Here is a 23,814-nt window from a genome sequence, read left to right on the forward strand (position 1 = left end):
GGAGGCGCGCCGAGGATCACAAACAGCGAGGCTGGGGCGGTACCACCCCGCGTAGTAGTGACGAGGAACGGGAGGGAGGGAGCGAGCCCGTCACGGCGCCTTAAAACTTGTAGCCGCGGGCGGTGTTTTGATTGGCTCTTTCGCCGGCGGGGGCGGGGGCGAAGCAGTGACTGACGGGCGCCCGGCCGCGCCCCTTTCCCTTCCTCTTGTTTCGGTTTGGCGGTAGGAGGCCCGGACTGGCCTGCTCGGCTCTCGGCGACCTCTGTCTCCTTTTCGGTGAGCTGGGAGAGGTAGGTGGGAGAGGAGCCGCGGCCGCGCTGGGCCCTGGGAGTCGCTGATGCGGTTCTCTCGGGTCGAGGGCCCCTTTCCCGCCCTTTTTCAGCCGGGGGGGGGGACTTGGAAAGGCTGACCGGCGGCGTCCCTCTCTCTGTGGACCCAGGGAGACGAAGAGGTGGGGCTGAGAGGGTGGAAGGGGACCGACGAGCCTCTGAGCGCCGGTTCTCGGAGCCTCCTCCCTTTGCTCTTGGGCTGGACTACAGCTCCCATCCAGCGCGCACCCCTCCCTGTGCTGGGTGGGGATGATGGGCGATTTCAGTTCGTAAGAGGCCTGGGGGCAGGGGCAGGGATTATGAGGCGAGAAAAGCCGCTTTTAGGGGTCCTGGGAAGGGAGGAGAGGGGGCGCACGTGAGAATGAGGAGCGACCCCAACGCGGATCAGCCCTGGTTCAGGGACCGACGTTGAGCTGTCCCAGGATCCGGATGGAGATCTTCCCCTGCAAGTCTTGAAGCTCGAGGAGGAGCCTTTCCTCACCGGGCCTATCCCTTGGGGATGTTGTGTGCCTGGGACATGGTGGAGGGAAAGGGCCCTGCAAGCCAGACCTATTGGTGTGGGAAGGCTGGAGGGGGATAGAAATAAACGGCTGCCTCGCCTGCGGAGAACACACTGTATCTCTGTCAGTCCCAAGAAGAGGCTGGTGCGGGGTTGTGGTGTGCAAGCTTGTAAAAAGCTTTAGAGGAGACTGTGAGCTGGATGTCTTTAGGTCCTGGGAATACCCTCCAGAGAGAAGCCTTGGGAATTAAACTGTCATCAGTGTAACACTGGTTCCCTTGTCTGTTTGCATTGGTTTGTTCCCTTTTTCTGTCATCGTTTCCTATGTCATTAAAGCATTATTCATCCCTTTTCCCAGGATGACATAAGGTGGTCTCTATCAAGTATACAGTTAAAGGGAGAATTGTAAAATGTGTGATCACGGTAATTGTTTGGAGTGTGGTGAATGAGTATTGGAACCTATTGAATAAGCTTGACATGACTGGGTATGAGCAATCCAGCCTGCTGTGCCATCTTGAGACTTTCACAGGTGAATGCTTGGTCACAACGGGGTGTATAAGAGAGAGGTTACTGTTAGAGCAGAGGCTGACTAGTTTCAAAAAAGGCAGAGTAGTCACCTGTCCATAGAAATACTGGCTTTGAAATGTTAGATGGTTGCCACACACTTAAAATCAACAACTGTATGTGCAGTGTATGTTGGCTGAATTTACCCCATTTGTAGAAATTACTGCAGTACAACAATGGTCGTGGTATGTGTGAAATTGTCTTTACTGTTCTGAAAAATCAAAGCATTTCTTTGAGGCTTGTGGCCAGCCTTGAGGCGTGGGTTGGCTTATATCTGTGGAGTTTAACCAAGATGTTGTATTTCATTATAAGTACCTGTACCTGTTGAATTATGTAACACAGATTTCCCATCCTCTTAGATGGAAAATATTTGGAATGTTAAGATTTAAAAAAAAATTCACAGAAATCTGTCCTATTTTTAAAAAATCTCTCTTACAAAATGGTGTATTAATCTAGAATTGGAATTACATCTTAAGCATTGACTTACAGATATTTTTAGGATGCTTAATCTTCATATTTTTGAAAATAATTTTATAGCAAACAATAAAATGGTATAACAGTGATGATACAATCAAAATAAAAATGTGAATATATATATGGGTGTGTGTATAATAGATAAAATGTTTATTAAGATTATATGGCTCTTTTTCCTTTTTTAAAGTTTTGGTCTGTGTTTTGCTTTGCAGGATTTAAAGCTATAAGTACTATTTTCCAATAAAAATTCATGGGGGGAAAAAATGAACAAACTATCTCATGGTTCCAGTAATTTGACAGTTTTTCCTAGTTCCAACATGTTTTAAATTCAGTAGTAGTGTTGTCATGGCTTGTCACAAAATGTTTGTTTTTAAGAATGGTTAAATGTACAAACACATATTTGCACCATGAAATTTTGGGTCAAATTGATGCTGAAAATATTGCATTCATCATTCATGTGGAGAATGACATTCTTGCCTGTTATGTGTGTTGCATCCATGCTGAGTCACAGCAGGCCATTCTGCACATAAGGGCTTTCTGAAGTTAGGCAGAACATTTATCCTGATAAATTGGTACAAATATTTACTAACACTATTCAGTTTGGTTTCCTTGCTCCCAAGGGCTTCCCATCCTCAGTATTTTATTTATTAAAAAGATTATATTACAGCTGCATGTCTAACAGGTCTTAAAGATGGATAACAAAGCATTTAGAATCTGTAGTAGTACAAATTAAAGCAGTAATCCAAAAGAAAAGGGATAACAACCGAGTAACAGAAATAACACTATAGTAAATAAGAAATGGATATGTCATAGATATTTAGGTAGTCACAGTGGCCTTTAAAAAAAAAAAACTCTAAATGCCTAAAATCCAGCAGAACAGAATGAGCATTTCCATCTTGATTATGCAGTGTTGTTCCTCTAGAAAGATAGCATACTTGAATATTTCAGAAAACTTTTAGAAGTGTCTGACTAATTTTTTCCAGCTAATGTTTAGGAATGGCCTCCTTTGAAAGACCAGAGCCCCCGTGGAAAAAAAAAATACTTTGCAATCAAAGATGTTTTGATGAGTTCTGGGAAGATACTATACTAGAAATAGAGAATGGCATTATGAAATCAGGAGCATAAAACTCAGCAATCCTATCAAGCTGACTGCAATATTCATGGTAGCTCCAAATCTAGGATTGGGTGGAGCTGTGGTTATAATTGTCAACTCAGGGAGTGCAGGAACTGGGAACGAGAAACAGTTTGAAACTAGAAATAGGGAAAAGAACAAGCAAATCAGATTAAAATAGGGTGTTTTTTTAAGGTAAATGGTGGAAGTAAGTAATATGACTTAAAGCTAATACTTGCATACATAACTAATAGGATGATGGTATTACATTGTGTCAGACTAATTTTGAGTTCAGAGGTTTGGAACACTTGGTGCACGATGCCCTATTTAGGGCTGGGGGAAGGGATGCTATGTGCACATGGAGACCCATTTCTCTTTTATTGCCTCTGACAATATGGAAGCTAGTAGTGCTTACAAACGGTGGGGGTGGATGGTCTTATTGTTTATGAGGATAGAACAACAGCCTCCTCCCCCTTTGGAATTGGTGTGCTTTTAAGCTTTTCTAAAAGGTATTGTTTGCCCTAATATTTGATTTCAGTTTTGGACAGTAGTCTTATTTAATAGGCTTTTATTAGCCTTTCTAGACAGCTAATTGCACTACAGCTGTACAGTTAATGATCTGTTAGTTTTGGGGGGAGGGCTGCATGGAGTCCAGACATTTTCTTTCGGAGAAGCACTTCAGTTTCAGAGGCATTTTTTTTCTTTTTCTCCCTCTCCCTCCTCTTGCCTGTTTTCCCAGCATTATTACATTTATTACAGCGTGAGTGTTAGAACAAGGCTACATAGTTGTCACAGGCACCTATTGTCAGACTCCCCAATCAAATGTTCCCAGAACATGTTTATCAGACTCGCATCCATCAACATAAAACCCGTGTCAGCATACTGCGAGTTGCCAGAGGGGAGGGGGACTTTGACTGGAGTGTGAATTATTTTGTTTGGGTTAGATACCTCTGCCCAAGAGTAACGGCCAGCATACTGGTCAAGCCATCTGCTGGTACGGGGAGGTGCATGCCTTGGAGGGTAGTAAGTGCAGGGGAGGGTTAGAAGTTCGTGTGATTTTAAACTGCAGAGCGTGCGGGAAATGCTGTTTGCAACTTTTACATAGTATTAGACACTTTGCTTCATTAAACAGTTAAATGAGCAAAAGCCTCTAGACTGTCATTGAGTGAATGCTCGAGTGTTCCGGTTGTTACATAAAGTTGCGAATCCTTCATCTAGAGACTCTACCTGATGGTTCACCACCCAGTTGAGAGTTGAGGAAAATGTCCAAGAAACTGAGACAGAGGTCCAAGGAGTCCTCACCCTCAGAGGACGCTGACAAGACCATCCTTTATGCGAAAGCAGTGGAGGAGACGGAGGGGCTGATAGAAGATGATGGGAGCGACGTGGTCGAAGGGAGCGTGGAGCTGGCGATAGACTGTACCGCTGAGCTCAAGAGTGTGCTCATTACCCTGGATCTGGTCCAAGAACCCCAGATGCCAGAGACAAAGGGGCCATGCCCAGAGTCGGGACTGGCTGCGACGGCTGTCGGAATGGGCAAAGCGGGGATTCCCCAGCCCATCGAGGCCCAGGTGAGGATCCTGAGTCCCGGCTCTCAGTGGTCTGGGAGTGAGAAGGGTGCTACCCCCAAAAGGTCCGGGGTTTGGAAGCAAGAATGTCTGCTATGGAAGAGTTGATGCAGCACATGTCGAAGGCGATCGACTACTTGGTGTTCCAACAAGATGAAGGGTCGGCCACACACTCCAGGAAAACCTCGCCTGATCAGAGCGGGGCTCAAAGAACCGTGACACCACCCAGACTACCTCCCTCGCCCCCTAGGGCCCGCAGAAGTGGAGGGCCATCCACTTGGACCTGGGACGATCCGGGAGCCGAACCCGCAGCTCCAGCCCCTGCAAGGAGCATGCTCAGAAATCTCCAAGTTACGTTTAACGGAGATCCCCAGCGGTTGTCATTCTTCATGATGAATGTGTCCATCTGTATGCAAGAGTGTGGGGCCGCTTCCCGACTGAGTATGCTAAGCTGAGCCAAGTGGGGGCTAAGGTGAGGGGCACTGCGGCGGATTGGTTTGTGCAGCTCCATGATGCCATGGCCCCCGAACTACGTAGTCTGAAGGAATTTATGCAGATCCTGAGAGAGAGATTCGAGGACCCATTAGATAAGGTCAGAGCAAAGATGGCATTGCAGCAGCTGAGGCAAAGGGAGAAAAGTGTAGCAGAGTATGCTATGAAGTTTAAGGCTCTGGCAGGTAAAATGCTAGACTGGTCTGAAGCCACTAAAGTGGATTATTTTAAAGCGGGGCTACAACCCGAAATCCTATGATGGGCCCTCTGCCGAGGCGATCCACCCACATTGAGAGAGTGGATCTGTTTGGCAGGAGAGGTGGAAAATACTCAGTATCAGTTCTGCAAGCAGCTGCGAGCCCAAGCTGCCGGCAGGAATACCGTGGCCCCTGGCCAGATGTCCTTGGTCCCGAGGAAACCATTCAGACCCAGGGAAGAAGCTAGGGACAAAGGCTGGAAGAAGGGGAGCTGCTGTTAAGTGTGGGAAAGACACCCATCGAGCTTCAGAGTGCCTGCACGGAGGAGTTGGGGCAGTGGAGAAATCTGGCGGGAAACCAGCCAAGTCCCCTCCAGTGAAGCTAAAGGGCTCCATGGCGGCTACAGTGGCCCACAAGGATGCAGTGGTCAAAATCCCTGAGGACTTCAAGAGAGACTCCAAGGAGAAATTCCCACAGCCCACAGGAAACGAGGCACACCTGTTCTGAAGCACGCCAACGAACAGGTGGAGAATCCCGGGTGCAAAACTCCCTCCTCTGAGGAAGAGGAAGATGAAGACCCCCTGGTGAGCGATGACTGTTCCACTTTACTTATTCAAGTTGAGCTAAAAAAGCCTAAGAACCAGGCACAAAGCTAATTTAACTGCCATGTTAGATTCTGGGCACACCAAATGCTTAAGCCACCCAGCTCTCATTAATACCCTGAATCTTAAAGTGAAGAAGCTCAAACAGCCTATAGTTTTTGCCCAGATGGATGGAGCCATGGCTTATGAGGGACCCGTAGAGTTCCATACCGAGACTGTTGCCATGAGCATAGGGGGCCATAAAGAGACCTTGCAATTCATAGTGGCCCCTATTGCCAATTACTTGATTATTCTGGGGCTTCTGTGGTTAAAAAGCAGAAAACCACAAGTGCAATGGGAGACTGGTGTCCTAAAATTCACCGATGGGGCTTATGCTACTGCAGAGCCGGAGGTTAAGCACCCCCCAAGCCAGTTTGCTGGAATTTTGATTAGGCAATGCCAGACGCTAGGCTCCGAAGCTGAATCTGTGATCCCCAGTCAGTATTGGGATTTTTCTGACGTTTTCGATGAGAGGGAATCAGATCAGTTGTCTCCACACAGAAAAACAGACTCTGTCATTGAAATTGACCCCAAAGCCAAATTGCCAAAGCTGAAATGTATGCCATGTCAGGAATGGAGAAGAAGGTGTTGAGAGAGTTCATAGATAAGAACCTGGCCAGGGGATTCATTGAACCGGCCAACTCACCAATGGCTGCCCCTGTGTTATTCAGATAATTCTTGGAATTAGAATACTTCATTCTTCATATATATAGCCAAACACATTATCACAGCTTTTTAAAAAAAAATCTCCTATGTATTGAAATTGCCAAAATATACAAAAAGCCCATAAGAGGCCTTTCCCTAGTTCCAGACATTTAAGCAACTATAAACCAGTCTCCAGCCTCTTGGTGGCCTTCAGTAACATCAACCACGGTATCCTTCTGAACTGGCTGCAGGTAGGGAGTAGGGAGGCATAATTGTATAGTGGTTCCACTCCTTCCTAAGTGGGCAGTACCAGGCAGTGGAGGCAGAGGTCAACCTAGTGATTGCTCCATATAGAATATCACAGGATTTAGTCTCTGTCACTCCTGAACTTTAATATTTACATTAAGCGATCGGGGGAAGTCATTCAGTTCAGGGTGTGGTGTGATGGATATGCTCATCTCCACCTGGTCTTTGCTGGAGATATTGTGGTGTCCTTGTCTCAATATCTGCCGACTTGGGAGACTGGATGGGAAGGAACAAGCTGACGTAGAATCCCTGCAAGATGTGGAGGTGCTTTTTGTGCAGAAATGCATTTGGCTTCTTGCTGGCTTTGTGGGCAACTTTGGGCAGGATAGCATTTCCCCTTGGAGGACCAGGTTTTCCTAGACTCGCAATTATTTCTGGATAGGCAAGTATACACTGGACTGGGGGTGAGGGGTTGTCCAGTGGCTGGTGCACCAGTGGCAACAGTTACCTGTGGACTTACCACTGTCGAAATGCACTTTGCAGTACATGAGGCTGCTTTTGAAGACTGCTCAGAAGCTACCATTAGTACAAAATATAGCAGCCCATTTATTGGCAAGTGAAACCTGCCATAATCTTATAATGCTGGTGTTGTAGGCTCTGCATTGGTTGCCAGTAGGCTTGTAATTACAGTCCAAAATGCTGACCATTACTGGTGAAACCCTTAATAGCTTGGCACCTGGATACTTAACAGAACTTCCTGCTTCAAGTAAGACTGATCCATCTAGTATGTGTGTCCTGAATTGGGATATTGAGGGTCCCCCCATCTGAGGTTCAGCAGGGGAGGGAGATAATTTTATGAGTTTAGTTAGTAGAATGGCCAAATCAAAACCCAGATCTAAATCCCATCGAGATGCTGTGGGATGATTTGGAATGGGCTGTGCATGCAAGAAACCCCTTAAATATTGCATAGTAGAAGGGAAAAAATCTGCATGGGGGAGTGGGAAAAAATTCCTCCCAGTCAATGTTAGAGACTGGTAGACAGTTATAAGAAATGCCTTCTTGAGGTTATTTCTGCCAAAGGGGACAATACCAGCTATTAGAGTGTACTTACTTTTTCCACAGAAGGAAATGGCATATCTGTTAATTTTTCACTGAATAAATGATTGCAAAATTAAGTTTTCATAGTTTTTTGTTCAGTTACATCACCTTTACATACTGTTTGAATGAAGATAATATATTGATATGCCCACATATATTAAAAAAGAAAACTTTACATGTGGTGTACTTGCTTTTTCACATAACCGTATGTGGAAGAGTTCCCATTTAAAACTGCCTTTTTCATACACTTGTAGGGTAGTGAATGAACAAATCCAAATAATAACATAAATGGTGGAAGTTCATAGAAACACTGCTTAAAAACATGTTTAGATTTGTTTGATTTGGGAAAATGTTTGTGTTATATGCAGGGTCATTCTCACCCAGGTGACTTCTTAGCTTCCTGGTGTTACTATACAAAGCATCTTACCAGGCCTGCTGTGTCCAGGCGAACACCCATAGTGCCCTTTAGTTACAGACAGGATATTACAAAACAGATTATCTGTTCATAAAAGTGCCTATTAGATATTGTGCATGAAAAGTCTTTAATGTCTATTGCAATCATAATTCACCTGAAAGATTTATGTATAGCTGTTTTGCTGTGGCTAACTGCCAATCTTGTTATGATACAGCAGGGTTCCATTTATCAGTGAATATGGAGTTGAAATGATTTGAAGAAAAGAGAAATTAATATTCAAATATTGGAATAGGTTTCCAATACGATATGAGGAAAGAAAGTATTGGCTTCTTAAATTGATACAGCATAATAACAAAGCTGGAAAAAGATTAGGTGATGCTGATTCATTTTAATGCAGCTGAAACAGTGTGAATGCCTTAAATCCGACATGGCTCATTTTTATAGTGATGCCAAGATATACTTTAAGTATTAGGTAATGCCCAATTTATTGTAATAGGATTATGATTTTCAGTTGTGGCCAAGAGACTAACCTATGAAATAGTAAATGCGTGTTTCACAGTTTATCTTTGCCATGAGTTTATTTTTGGGCAGGATGCTCGTTTTTTTATCCTTAGCTTTTTAAGTGTAATATGGACGTTCATACTGAGTTGTAGTGTAATACTGCATGTGAAGTGTTTTAAATACCCTGCAATAGCAGTGGGTTCAAAGTGAAGCATTTATGCCCCATTAATTTTGTTTGGAGAGTTAAGCATGACCTTAACTTTTTTTTTTAACTTATTCCACATGTAATATCATTCAAAAAATCTTATGTGTGTGTACTATTTTTATACCAGTCCTACAACTTCTATTGAAGATAGCATTGTAGAATCTGAGGAAAACCACACAAAGGACTTGCTGAAATTTGTAGAAAACAGATTGCCTTTTTTTTTTTTTTTTAATATATGACCAATGGTGCTTTGAAGTGAGTAGGTAACTTTTGATGCAGCTTTATTCTACTTTACAATTCCGGAAATCTTGCAGATCAGTTTCAGTAGGAAATGTCTCGTGTCCAGCTCTGTTTTGTTGAAGACTACCTAATTGATATTTCATTTTCAGCCTCCCAAGGGATTTTGTATCTCACAAAGGACTAAAACAGTTTTAGCAGCTGAACCTCAGCTGAACTGTATTTTTGATATGGGGACTAACAATGATGTACTGTACTTGTTTCTAATTCCTAGCAAACCTCTGAAGGAATCTTGATGCAATTTAACACCATCTCTGTACCTGAACAGGACCTGCTTTGCATTGTGTATAGACAGTAACCTGGTACAGAATTGCCTCAAAATTAACAGGGATCCTTCCCTTGTTGGGGGTATTTTTAGTAATTTTGGCTGATGAAAAGTTCTTAAACTGAAAGCTGACAAGTGGTTTGAAAACATTTAGTTGACTTAATGAATGTATTGTCTCAGTATGAATTTTAAGTTATGGGTAATGTTCCTGATATGCACCCCAGAGTTCAAAGGATAGAAACATTACTGTGGTAATCAAAAGATTAAGCTGTGAATCAGGAAATACCTGATTCAAGAGTCACCTTGGCTATGATATCAGTAAGTGGTCTTAGGCAAGCTGCATTCTCAGTGTTAGCCTCCAACTACAATACATGGATAATACAGGCAGTTTTAGGAATTGCTGAGATAAAGCTGGAATTCATGAGTTTTTTTTTTTAAAGCTGCTTCTAACGGCTGCAGCATGTAGTTTAAAAAAAATATTTTAACAGTAAATGCTGTTGAAATTCTTCAGCTCCCAATGCTAGAAACATGCCTAGTATTTTGCAACATACTGTAGTAAGTACATAAAATATCTATAGACATTCTTTTGTTTGCAGTAAATTTTTAAAAAGATTATCCATAAAACAAGCATTTAAAAAGTAGCTGTAAAAAATTTCAAAATTTTAAACAATGCACACACGGTTTTTCTAATTTACCTGTATAACTTCTTTTTTGTATCCTAGCCCAGTACAAGTGATTTACTTTGTAATGTTGACTTAGTTATTTATTTAAAGAGAATGAACCCTGATGTGCTTCCATTCAGTCTGTTTCCTCATCCAATAATGTGGTAATGAGTCAACAGTATGAAGAATACAAGACTTAGGTTTTGTCCTCCACCCATAGATAGAATATCTGACTATGGCAAAATCTGTTTGGTTCAGACTTGTGGCTAGATTCCTTACTATCTCCAGCTAGTTTGTGAGAATGGTTGAGTCATGTTGCTGTTTATATCAATAGAATTTCTCCTTGTTGTGTTTTAACTATGATTCATTTAGATGTGACTGACTGACTTTGAAACATAAACAGCATCCTCTTGTCCCTTTGAATTCCTAACTGGGTAAATTGTGGGCATTGCACTTTTAAATGTTAATATCTTGCTTTTGTTTGCTGAAACTTAATCTGAAAGACTATAGACTTTGGCAAAACAAATTATAATTTTTTTTAATCAGATAAAAATCATTGGTTCAGTGTTGGTGCAGAGTGGAACACTTCCTTTCCAATTTCTGCATAATATATCGTTTATGTAGCATTATATCTGTTGCAACAAAATTATGCTATCTATTCTAACAATGAATGTCATCTAACTAGAAGAATTTAGTTAATATTGACTTGGTTGTTGTTTATTCGTTTAGTCGCTTCCGACTCTTCGTGACTTCATGGACCAGCCCACACCAGAGCTTCCTGTCGGTCGTCAACACCCCCAGCTCCCCCAGGGATGAGTCCGTCACCTCTAGAATATCATCCATCCACCTTGCCCTTGGTCGGCCCCTCTTCCTTTTGCCTTCCACTCTCCCTAGCATCAGCATCTTCTCCAGGCTGTCCTGTCTTCTCATTATGTGGCCAAAGTATTTCAGTTTTCCCTTTAATACCATTCCCTCAAGTGAGCAGTCTGGCTTTATTTCCTGGAAGATGGACTGGTTTGATCTTCTTGCAGTCCAAGGCACTCTCAGAATTTTCCTCCAACACCACAGTTCAAAAGCATCGATCTTCCTTCTCTCAGCCTTCCTTATGGTCCAGCTCTCGCAGCCATATGTTACTACGGGGAACACCATTGCTTTAACTATGTGGACCTTTGTTGTCAGTGTGATGTCTCTGCTCTTAACTATTTTATCGAGATTTGTCATTGCTCTTCTCCCAAGGATTAAGCGTCTTCTGATTTCCTGACTGCAGTCAGCATCTGCAGTAATCTTCGCACCTAGAAATACAAAGTCTTTCACTGCTTCTACATTTTCTCCCTCTACTTGCCAGTTATCAATCAAGCTGGTTGCCATAATCTTGGTTTTTTTGAGGTTTAGCTGCAAGCCAGCTTTTGCACTTTCTTCTTTCACCTTCATCATAAGGCTCCTCAGTTCCTCTTCGCTTTCAGCCATCAAAGTGGTATCATCTGCATATCTGAGATTGTTAATGTTTCTTCCAGCGATTTTAACTCCAGCCTTGGATTCCTCAAGCCCAGCATGTCGCATGATGTGTTCTGTGTACAAGTTGAATAGGTAGGGTGAGAGTATACAGCCCTGCCGTACTTCTTTCCCAATCTTAAACCAGTCCGTTGTTCCGTGGTCTGTTCTTACTGTTGCTACTTGGTCGTTATACAGATTCTTCAGGAGGCAGACAAGATGACTTGGTATCCCCATACCACTAAGAACTTGCCACAATATGTTATGGTCCACACAGTCAAAGGCTTTAGAATAGTCAATAAAACAGAAATAGATGTTTTTCTGAAACTCCCTGGCTTTTTCCATTATCCGTCGGATATTGGCAATTTGGTCCCTAGTTCCTCTGCCTTTTCTAAACCCAGCTTGTACATCTGGCAATTCTTGCTCCATGAATTGCTGAAGTCTACCTTGCAGGATCTTGAGCATTACCTTACTGGCATGTGAGATGAGTGCCACTGTTCAATAGTTTGAACATTCTTTAGTGTTTCCCTTTTTTGGTATGGGGATATAAGTTGATTTTTTCCAATCTGATGGCCATTCTTGTGTTTTCCAAATTTGCTGGCATGTAGCATGCATTACCTTGACAGCATCATCTTGCAAGATTTTGAACAGTTCAGCTGGGATGCCGTCGTCTCCTGCTGCCTTGTTATTAGCAATGCTTCTTAAGGCCCATTCAACCTCACTCTTCAGGATGTCTGGCTCTAGCTCACTGACCACACCGTCAAAGCTATCCCCGATATTGTTATCCTTCCTATACAGGTCTTCCGTATATTCTTGCCACCTTTTCTTGATCTCTTCTTCTTCTGTTAGGTCCTTGCCATCTTTGTTTTTGATCATAACCCATTTTGGCCTGGAATTTACCTCCAGTGTCTCTAATTTTCTGGAAGAGGTCTCTTGTCCTTCCTATTTTATTGTCTTCTTCCACTTCCGCGCATTGCTTGTTTAAAAATAATTCCTTATCTCTTCTGGCTAACCTCTGGAATTTTGCATTTAATTGGGCATATCTCCCCCTATCACTGTTGCCTTTTGCTTTCCTTCTTTCTTGGGCTACTTCTAGTGTCTCAGCAGACAGCCATTTTGCCTTCTTGGTTTTCTCTTTCTTTGGGATGTATTTTGTTGGCGCCTCTTGAACAATGTTGCGGACTTCTGTCCATAGTTCTTCTGGGACCCTATCTACTAAGTCCAGTCCCTTAAATTTATTCTTCACCTCCACTGCATATTCCTTAGGAATATTAGTGAGCTCATATCTAGCTGATCTGTGGGTCTTCCCTAATCTCTTTAGTCTGATCCTAAATTGTGCAAGAAGAAGTTCGTGATCTGAACTACAGTCAGCTCCAGGCCTTGTTTTTACTGACTGTACAGATGTCCGCCACCTTTGGCTGCAAAGGATGTAATCAATCTGATTTCGGTGTTGTCCATCTGGGGAAGTCCATGTATAAAGCCGTCTCTTAGGTTGTTGGAAGAGAGTGTTATGCAGAGTGAATTGTCTTGGCAAAATTCTATCAGCCTATGTCCTGCTTCGTTTTGTTCTCCCAGGCCATACTTACCTGTAATTCCAGGTGTCATTTGACTGCCCACTTTAGCATTCCAGTCTCCTGTGATGAGGTAAAGGTAAAGGTTTCCCTTGACGTAAAGTCCAGTCGAATCCGACTCTAGGGGGCGGTGCTCATCTCCGTTTCTAAGCCTTGGAGCCGGCGTTGTCATAGACACTTCCGGGTCATGTGGCCAGCATGACGACTCGGAACGCCGTTACCTTCCCGCCGAAGCGGTACCTATTGATCTACTCACATTTGCATGTTTTCGAACTGCTAGGTGAGCAGGAGCTGGGACGAGCAACGGGAGCTCACCCCGCCGCGCGGTTTCGAACCGCTGACCTTCCGATCGACAGCTCAGCGGTTTAACCCGCTGTGATGAAAATAACATCTTTTTAGGCGTGTTGTCCAGTAGGTGCTGCAGATCCTCATAAAACTGTTCTACTTCAGCTTCTTCAGCATCTGTGGTTGGGGTGTATATTTGGATCACTGTGATGTTAGATGGCTTGCCCTGAATTCGAATTAAGATCATTCTATCATTTTTTGGATTGTATCCAAGCACTGCTTTAGCCACTTGACTATTACTTATGAAGGCTACTCCATTTCTTCTGTGGTCCTCTTGTCCACAGTAGTAGATCTGGTGGTCATTTGATGTGAAGTGGCCCATTCCAGTCCATTTCAGTTCACTGACGCCCAGAATGTCTATCTTTAATCTTGACATCTCACCAATAACCACATCCAATTTGCCCTAGCTCATAGATCTTACATTCCAGCTTCCAATGGTGTGTTGATCCTTAGAACATCGGATTCGCCGTTCACCACCAGCACCGTCGGCCGCTAGCCGTCCTTTCGGCTTTGAGCTAGCTGCGTCATCACGTCTGGGGCTAGTTGAACTCCTCCTCTGTTCCTCCCCAGTAGCATTTTGACCATCTTCCGACCTGGGGGTCTCATCTTCCGATGGTATACCGACATATCTCTGGTTGTACTGATCCATTGAGTTTTCACGGCAAGAATACTGGGGTGGGTTGCCATTACCTTCCCCAGGGATCGCATTTAGTCTGACCTCTCTGTCATGTCCTTCCCGTCTTGGGTGGCCCTTCACGGTTTAGCTCATGGCATCGTTGAGGTGCTCAAGCTCCAGCACCACGACAAGGTAACGATCCTTTGCTGAAGTAATATTGACTAAGAGTTGGCAATTTTTAAAATTTTATTTTATTTTTATTTTTGCTACTTTTAATCTATACAAGTTTTTAGCTTTTGTATTTGCTTTTAACTTTTGTATTTGGTTATTTTGTCTAATTTTTAGATTAAAGGCAACTATTTTAGCATCACAGGAACATTTAGGATTCTGGCGAAGTTATCTGTTGAAGTATCTCAAAAAACTGGCAAGGTGGCATGACTATTCATAAAAAGGCTGTGTCTATTCATCTTTAAAATTAATTTTAAATTTGATTTCTTTCCAAATCCATGCTACATTTACATTCCCTCCTAAATTTTAAATTAAATTTGTATTTTCGGTTAACTTAGTTACCTGGGACAGAGAGACGTTTTGGTGGGGTGAAGTCTTATCCATTATTTGGGGAAATGGTTGAAGTCGATGCAACAGTGGAGAACTTCAGGCAAAGGAGAGCTGTTGTATGCTTGGAGCAGCCATTTCCTGTTACTATTTAGTTTAATCTTAACTTTGTACCATGGATGTTTGATTGTATTGTTGATTATTTTACAGCATGTTGTTAATCACTGAGAGTCTTTTGAATATGGTGGTTCCAAACGAATACATAAAAGTCATTGAAGAGGGAATGATATGAAGCAGTTCTGAGGGCAGAGTCAAGGGAACAGGTGAGCTGGGGTCCATTCCACAGTTCAGGTGCTCCATTCATGGTAGCATAGTGGTGTGAGAGCAGTAGCATGAGCAAAGTGTGTTGATTTGCTTGGCAGAGGGGACTTCCACTACTAAAAACTGGCTGGAGAGGGTGCAGCCTCCAGAAGGATTAACATGGGAAGTCAAAGGAGTAAGTACCAGGATCATGGAGTCCTTTTCTCTTATCCCTAAATTAAGAATTTGGCAGTAGGACTTTTTCTTCATGGGTCATACTTTGCAAAACAGCCACTTAAGGAACTTTCCATTAAGAAATTTGTGTCAGATCAGATGGATTTATTCAAGATATTTTCTCCCTGTGTGGAGGTGGGGAACTAACTAACATTTGCAGGGGCCAGAAGGCAAGCACTTGAAACATCCAAGGTGTAGGCAGCTTGATTAAATTTATTCACTGCAGTCCCCTAAGCTTTGGGGACACAGCTTTAAAACAAAACCAGACTCTTCAGTCCTTCAAAAGAATATCTCCTAGAAACTCATATTAAGCAGTAGCAGTTTATGACATTTATTCTTGTTCTTCCCCCAACCGACACATTAGGTTTGCTAGGTTCAGGTGACGTTGTTTAGTCAGCCCCTTCCCTTTGCAATACAGTACTCCTGTTCCTGTTTGCCTTCCATTTCAGCGTGGGGGAATGGCTCAGTATCTGCCTGGGCAGTAAGCTCATTCAAGGCCAGGCCACACTGAAGGGCATGGGAGTTTTTGCCCTTCGCCATATCCTGCAGTCTCATTTCTAACGACCACACCAGGCTACAGAAAACAGTTTAAAGGTAGCTTAGATAGAGAGATTTGAAAGTTCTGTGAAGTACTTTGGATTCACTTCCAAAGAAGAGCTTCAAAATGTGTGAGGGCATAAATATTGCTGCTGCTGTTGTTACTATTGCTGCTGTTATTATTTTATTCCACCTTTTTATATATAACGTAAGGCAGCAATTGTACCTAATACCCCTGCCTCCTGTTTTTTCCACAACAACCACCTTGTGAGGTGGGTTGGGCTGAGAGAGAGTAACTCACCCAGCTGGCTTTCATGTCTAGAACTCACAGTATCCTGGTTTCTAGGCCAGCTGTCTCTCTTTCAGGGGTTGTTGCACAGCTATAAGGTTGTCCCCTAAATATGCTTTTTAGCATTAAAAGTCTTAAATGTTATTCTCCAAAACTAGTACATGTGTCTGTAATAAACATTTATTCTGAAGAGCTACGTGTTTATTGCAGTCACATGCACCAGTTTAATGCTTAATCCAAATAGTGCCTGTGTTGCAAAATCTTCCCTTCCTCTCCGATAAAAAAAATACAGTCTTCAAACTGATGAGTGGCAGTTATTTAAAAAGTTCTCTTTTTAATGTGAATTCAGTGTTTTTTCTCAGAACTTACTGATTGTGCCTTTTGAGCTCTAGTACATAATATGATAACTTGCCGTAAAGTATTTTGCTTTCTTGTTTTAAGTGCTAGAGTGATTACATTTTTTTTCTTCTCTGATCATTTGTAAAGATGATAGACTTTATCTTGAATTTTTGAGTTGTCGCTGTAATCAGCAACAAAGGACAGCTCTCATGGGAAATGTTATGAACTATATTATGAAATATTTATCTGAAACTCTTTAGCAGAGTTTTGCATGAAATTTTAAAATATTTTAGAATTGCTGTTATAGTTTAAAACAAATGTACTGTATTTAGATTCTCATGGCCTACTATATGGAGGTACAGTTCCAGAAAACTATTAATACTTATGCTTTTACATCCAAGCCCTTGAAACTTTCTGATGCGCTATAACTGTGCAGTGGATTGGATTGAAAGGGAAAAAGATGCTTCAAATAGTTGTGGGTGTCCACATAGCACCTATTGGCAACTCCTTAAAGCCGTAGTGTCTTTTCCCATGAGCTAAGCACACCTTTTCCCTGGAAGAAAAACAGCCACTTTAAGGAGTTGCCAACAGGTCCTATGTGAGCCCACACACATACTCCAAAACATTGTTTTCCCTTTGAATCCAAAGCATTGCAAAGTCTTATTGAACACATAGATAGCTTTGTGGTTGATTGGCTGGACAGTAAAGTTTCTGGTATATGTTGCTTGTTCAGTAGCGTGTATCTTACTGAAATTAAGTTGTGAGGTCTTTATAAGTGGTAGAGGTCCTCTGGTATAGATTCCAAGTTGATTCCTACCAATAGACTTTTATTTTAGATTTTTTCCAATGTAACAAAAGATCAGTGGCCTGAAATTTATTTTTTGAGTTGGCATAACAAAAATTTGCCTACCAAATTTAGGTCAGTTTCTTTTTTTGTTTATGATTGCATATAAAAAGTTCTGTATCTCTGTGCTTCAGAGCTATTATAGCTGTGTACTAAATGGCTCAGCTCCATGTTTTTCTTGTAGGTTGCGGAAATGCATCTTATGTGCTTATATGTATAATGCTTATACTCCAGCAGTATATTGTTACTTTCAGATGTGACACTGGTTGTGTTGACTAAATTTCTGCCACTGGAAAGCTAGTAAATTACTTTTTACTAGTAGAATTACTAGTAGCTAATAGAATTACTTCTTCACTACATGATATACCACAATACGAGTGTTTGCATAGCACATCAAGTCAGATCAGCCACATTATGGTCCAGCACAACTTATGAAGTCAACATTGGATGTCTATTCATTTTATAGCATCCCAGTGGACAGGCAATGTTGCATTTAGGTTATCTTCAGCTGTATGACTGTGAAGTGTATTGCTGCCATTAAGTTCCAGAAGAGGAAATAAGGGATTTTTTAAGTGGAGCCTAAATCTGTGATGACCTCAGTATTTTGTTTTATTTTAGGACATCTTTTTCTAGCTGTCTTCCATCATCAGATTCAGGATTGTGCAGATAAGGGCCATTGAGGCACTGAGCAAATACAAACTTTTAACTTCAGCTTGCTGTACTTATTACTTGTTTAGCATTACTGAAGCTATGAAGTGATAAAAGTAGAACAGTAAAATAAATCAGCCTGTTTTGTTAAATATTTTACCCAAAATAGTGTAGTATTTATTTCAGACTTCAGAATTCCAGCAGTAATTTGAAAAACCAACCCAAATGCTCTTACCAGAGAAGAATGATGGATAAAGGAAAAAAACAAGAATTGGATAGAATGATTTACTTCCATAAAGATCCTGTATATTCTGACATGCTGCCTTCATTGTGTAGGGGCAGTTAACAAAATGATGCTTCTTGAACTGCAAAGCCTTGCACTACTTTGTTGTACCACTTGCATTTTGCACATCTGCTTGTTTTACAAATACTGGAAGTAGACAGTCCCACATGGGGTCTTGTTTATGACTATTGCTGGGATAAGGTTTTAGTCGATAGATGGAATACTTCAGGACTAGAACTTTACTTTTCAGATCCTTAGGGCTGCAGGAATGTGTTCTGCTCATGTCACTTTGTGTCCCTCTTCCTTGGCCCATAGATATTACCAGAGAGGAAGAGTCCAGATAAAAACCTATCACCTCAAATGCTCTGTTCTTTGATTTTCTTTGTCTTTGCATTACAAGACAAAGATCTGTTAACTTCTGTCTCATCTTGATGTAAAATAAAATGTAACTAGAAATTCATTATTTTTATTTAAAATCTGAATGTTTAAATCTTACATTTTATCTACGATTTCTTGAATTGGGCTATTTATGGTAAATTCAGAATTTATCCAAAGTAAGAGTCCTGTGAATGTGTCTCCTTCCAAAGGGGTTTGAGTGATTTGAGGGCCAGAAAGAAATTGGTTTCGAATATGCAAGAAATGAACATCTTTGCTGAGCAATCCATATATGAAAAGTTGTTAGCAGCAATGGGATGTAATTGTGATTGTTTCTAGCCAAGGAATAACTTCTAATCACAGTGCCTTGGGACAGGATGTGAGAGGAACTTGTGAAAAGCTGTGATGTCTGTGACAGCAGTGCTTGGGGTTTCCAAGAGAGCCAAAATTAGCTGGAAGATAGATTGCTGCCCTATCAGTAGACGCTGCTGTTATCAACTTCCCAACCAAGATAGGGAGTTCTACTGAATTCTCACAGTCTTTGAGTATGACCAGCTCAGCAACTTAAAGGCTACTTGAAAAAACCCTATTCACTTGTACCCTGAAACCTGTTGTCATTTGGTTATAGCTGTGAATGACTTTTCTCACTGCAGATGAAGGAGCTATATGAAATTTCCAAAGTGAGGTTTGGTTTTATACTCAGTCAAAGTTGAGAGCCACTGAAGTTGCCAGAGCTGAATTGGGGGTCAGGCTCTGGGTTGAAGCTTGTCTTCTGGGCCACAGTTTCCTGTGTTTTGTTGTCTAGCTGCAGTAGAGGCATGGTGCCACAGAGCCCTTTGAAAATGTGCACAATATCTTCAACCTTAAAGATCAAGGACACACCTAGGCCTGTTTCCTGTGTTTATTTTTGGAGAAACAAAGGCTTCGTCAAACAGTAAAAGATTTCTCCGACATTTTCCAAATGAGAAAAAATATTGACATGAAGCTGTGGCACTTCTAATCTAGGCAGCCATCATTTCCAGGGGTAAACATTCATAGTAAAGAGGGTGTGTAGTTTTTGGTTAGGTGCTTTCAGCCTGTATCCCTTGAATTAAAACAAAATGGCTGGTTTTGGTTAAGTGTAAGACTAGGAGTTCAGTTGCACTTCAGACAACATGTAAATCAGGCTTTTTTTTTTGGTAGATGTTTAATTCATGTGACTATGTGAGTCTGCAGAACCTAAGTTTTCTACAACAGAATTAAGTTATACCTCAAGAATTGAAGATGTTAGAATTGTCCTTGGTTTTGTTAACAGCTGGAAGGTAGAATCCTTTGTTCTGTAAGATGGGGAGAATGCTTAATGCTCTTACCTGAACCTAAACTCTCTCAGGGATATCCAGGGACTTTCATTGATTCAAGAGTCCAAGATGGAAAGAAGAGGCTCAGTCTCTGTTGAACTCTGAAGAATGTTTTTAAAAACATACTGCTAGATAGATAAAACTGTATGTGTGTGGCCAGACATTTTAACTTTAAAAAGCATTTTATAAATACATATTTTGTTTAGTCATACTTTCCGTGACTGATGTCAGAATAGCTTGCCATGTCTCTGGACGTTTGGGGGAAAAGTAACCCAGATCTCTTTATGTAGAAGCAAAAATTGGTTTAAACATTATGGTAAGCACTTGATCATGGCAGCATGTTGTCTTAATGTGAATAACTTTCAGCCTTTGGTTTCTGTGGTCTCTTTAAAGATGGGAAATATGAAAATATATTTCTTTTTAAAATGAAAAAGTAAAAGAAATACTTAGATAGCACTCCCACCTCCTGTTTTTCCTCACAATAACCCTGTGGGAAAGGTGGAGCTGAGAAAGCAACTGGCCCAAAGTTGTTCAGTGAGCATATTAAGCATTTAACATTTATCCAGTTACTAGTTAAAATTAATATTTATAATATTTTAAGGAGAAATAGGCTTAATACATAGATAGGGGATCATCTGAAAATTCTAGAGTAGTTTCTAGGGCAATTCCAGTCATAAAATATTTCAGAAGAAGGCACTGGCAGATCGTTTCCATAATGCTGCTCATATGCAGTCATCAGGTTTGAAGTTTGACCAGAGGGCAACCTTATCTTCTTTTTTTTAATTGCTGCGGATTTCTTAAAGATTAGGGTCAGAGGCAGGAAAACTTTGGGGTGGCCCTCAGAGAACTGCACAGAGTGGTGGACATTATATAGTATCCACCCAAAAATGCAGGGCCAAGTAGAGTTAATCTGCATTGTACAGAGGCTGGGAAGGTGGCTGCAGTATCAGAAGCAGGGAACTGAGCTTGTATGATGCCGCCAGTGGCACGGGACTTTTGGATAAAGGCTTGATCCTGTGAACTGTGCTACCATGCTGCAAATATATTGGTGAAAAGTTCCTTGGAATAGAGTGCTGCTGCTGTCAATATTTGCTGGACTTTTCATATTTTAAATTCCATATTGCTTGTCATTTTACCATATTTTATTTTATTTAAATGAGTTTATTTAAATGGTTTATGTGTGTTATATCACAACAGGGACTCTGGGAAACATACAAAAGATTAAAACAACAGTTAGAAGCAATGACCCATGATACCCAAAGTAAGCAATATGCCTGATTCGTAAAAACCATATCAACAGCAGAGCTTGCCTAACCTCCTGGCCAAGCATCTGGGGAAACAGCCAGATCTTCAGAGTCTTATGGGTGGTTAGCAGGCCTGAGGCCATTCAGATCTTTGGGGGGGACACTGTTCCACCAGGCAGGTGCTGTCACTGAGAAGGCACAATCCTGGGGTCCAACAATACAACATTGCTTGATAGAGGGGACCTGGAGTGTACCAGCTCTGACAGATCTGGTGGGGCAAGCAGAAACAATGGGAGAGAGGCAGTCCCATAAGTAACCTGGCCCTATTTCCCTTTATAGGTGATAGCCAGCACCTTGAATTGCACCTAGAAGCCTACTGAGAACCAGTGCAGCTCACGGAGCATTGATAATATATGAGCATAACAAGACATGCCAAAACTGCCTGTGCCACTGCATTCTGGACCAGCTACAGCTTCCAGATGCTCTTCAAGGGCAGCCTCATGTAGAGCATGTTACAGTAATCTAAACAGGAGGTTACTTAGGCATGAGTCATCAGGAGCAAGGCCTTCTAGGCATAGGCACTTTTAGCCATGGCTGCGACATGCTCATCCAGAAGGACCCTGAAATTGCACACTGACTGACTGGGAAATGCACCCCAGGCAGATTTAAAGGTGGAAAAGCTCCAGAGCTGTGGGGGCCTTAAAACCCACAGCCACTCAGTCTTGCCAGGGTTAAGCCAGAGCCTGTTCTCCCCCATCCAGACTCACATAGCCTCTGGTACTGGGAAAGGACCTTGGCAGCATTGCTTGGTCAGTCCAGGTGGAGATGTTCAACTGGGCATCATCAGCATAGTGATGATATCACACCCCATGCCAATGCGTGACCTCACCCAGAGGCTTTATGTACATGTGAAATAGGAGTAGAGAGTAGAGCCCTGAGGCATCCCCCAAAGCAGAGGCCTTGCACTTGATCTCACCCCCCCTCTTCCAAACACCTACTGGAACTGGCTAGGAAGAAAGGAGAACTACTGTAACACAGTGCCTTCCAGTCTCTTAAGCCAGGCCACAAGAAAACCATCATTGATAGTATTGAAGGCGACAGAGAGATTGAGGAAGACCAGGATGGATGCAGTACACCCCATCCCAAGCCTGCCAGAGGTCATCATCAAGTGTGATCTATGCTGTCTCAGTATTATAACCAGGCCTGAATCCTGACTGGAAATGGTCCAGATAACCACCTCTTCCAGGGCCTTCTGTAACCATAAGGCAGCCACCTTCTCAACCACCTTCCCTAAAAAGGGAAGTTTAGCCACTGGATGAAAATTGTCCAGATCTGTTGGGTTCAGCAATGGTCTGTCAAGGTGGACAGAACCACCCCATCCCACAGAGGAACATTCACTACCACCTTGACCTGACCACCTCTCACCTCCTAGGAGACCTTAGCCAGGAGGAGCAGGGATCTAAAACCCAGTTATCCCATGCCACAACCAGGAGAACAGCAGTCTCCAAAAGGCCAGGTAAGCCAAATCCTGCTGCTAATGCAGTCCTGCTGCAGCCCAAGAGTCAAATCACAGCTCCATCCTCACTGCCATCATCGCTGCTGCTGCTGCCCAGGAAAAACATGCCAGAACTGCCGCTGCCACCATGTTGCAAAAGAACCTTCAGCCACTGAGCAGTGGAGTTGCAGCCACCGCTGAACAGTTGATATATATTTTTTTATTAGCATTTTTCAATACAATAAAAGCCTACAAAACAAAAAGAAGATTAAGAATATAGAAAACAAAAAAAGAAAACAAAAATGAAAACAGAAGAAAGCATACAGTTATGCCTTCCGCCCTTCTTTTTATCGAGTAATTGCCATTTTATTCTTTCCCCTTCCTCTTTGACCCTTTTTAATCCCCAAATCCAGAAATCATCAGTTCAGTCTTTTCTTCTTTCAACAAAAAGTCTATATAAGGTTTCTAGCCTTTCAAAAAAGTCTTTTGTCTTTTTTTTTTCCCTGACCAAACTGGTCAGCTTTGTTTTTTCCACAAGTTCAGTCAATTTTATCATCCAATCTTCCACCGTGGGTTATTTCATTACTCTCCCATCTTGCCGCAGTTACCTTACACAATATTAATTTCCCATATTTCTTTTCTAGCTCAAAGTCCATAAAACCCAATAGAAATAAATCTGGTTTCATCATAATGTTAGTCCACAGTATCTTTTGCATCGTTGTATGGATTTGCATCAAACATTTTGCTTTTTCACAAGTCCACTACGCAGGATAAAAAGTCCTCACCCATAGCTTAACAGCTGATAAGTGGTGTGCCTGCAAATGCATCTTGCTTGAAGCCTCTACTGCCACTCCAATCAAAAGCAGCAGCTTCAAGCCCACAAATCCACTTGGCTGTTGATCTCGTCCAGGTGGCCAGTCAGCTCTGCTTCGATCTTCCTGGAGGCTATCTCAAAGATGCTGCCCTGCTCTGGACTTCCAAACCACCAGCCCCCACAACTCCAGCTTCTCACATCCAACACAAAGAATTTACCTACAAACACTCCACTGCAGATCATTCCCAATTGGAGAGGAAAGGATTACAAGAGAGCAAGCAGGCACAG

General features: G+C 42.2%; 1 protein-coding gene across 1 annotated transcript in view; it reads left to right on the forward strand.

Moving 5' to 3' along the window:
• Positions 1–206: 206 nt before the first annotated feature.
• GNB4 (G protein subunit beta 4) overlaps positions 207–23,814 on the forward strand; it is a 40,786-nt gene continuing 17,178 nt past the window's right edge. Inside the window, exon 1 of the mRNA XM_063306426.1 lies at positions 207–290. The gene's annotated coding sequence lies outside the window, so the exon portion shown is untranslated. The remainder of the gene's footprint in view (positions 291–23,814) is intronic.

This window comes from Candoia aspera, chromosome 6 (genome assembly GCF_035149785.1).
Source record: "Candoia aspera isolate rCanAsp1 chromosome 6, rCanAsp1.hap2, whole genome shotgun sequence".
Classification (NCBI taxonomy): domain Eukaryota; kingdom Metazoa; phylum Chordata; class Lepidosauria; order Squamata; family Boidae; genus Candoia; species Candoia aspera.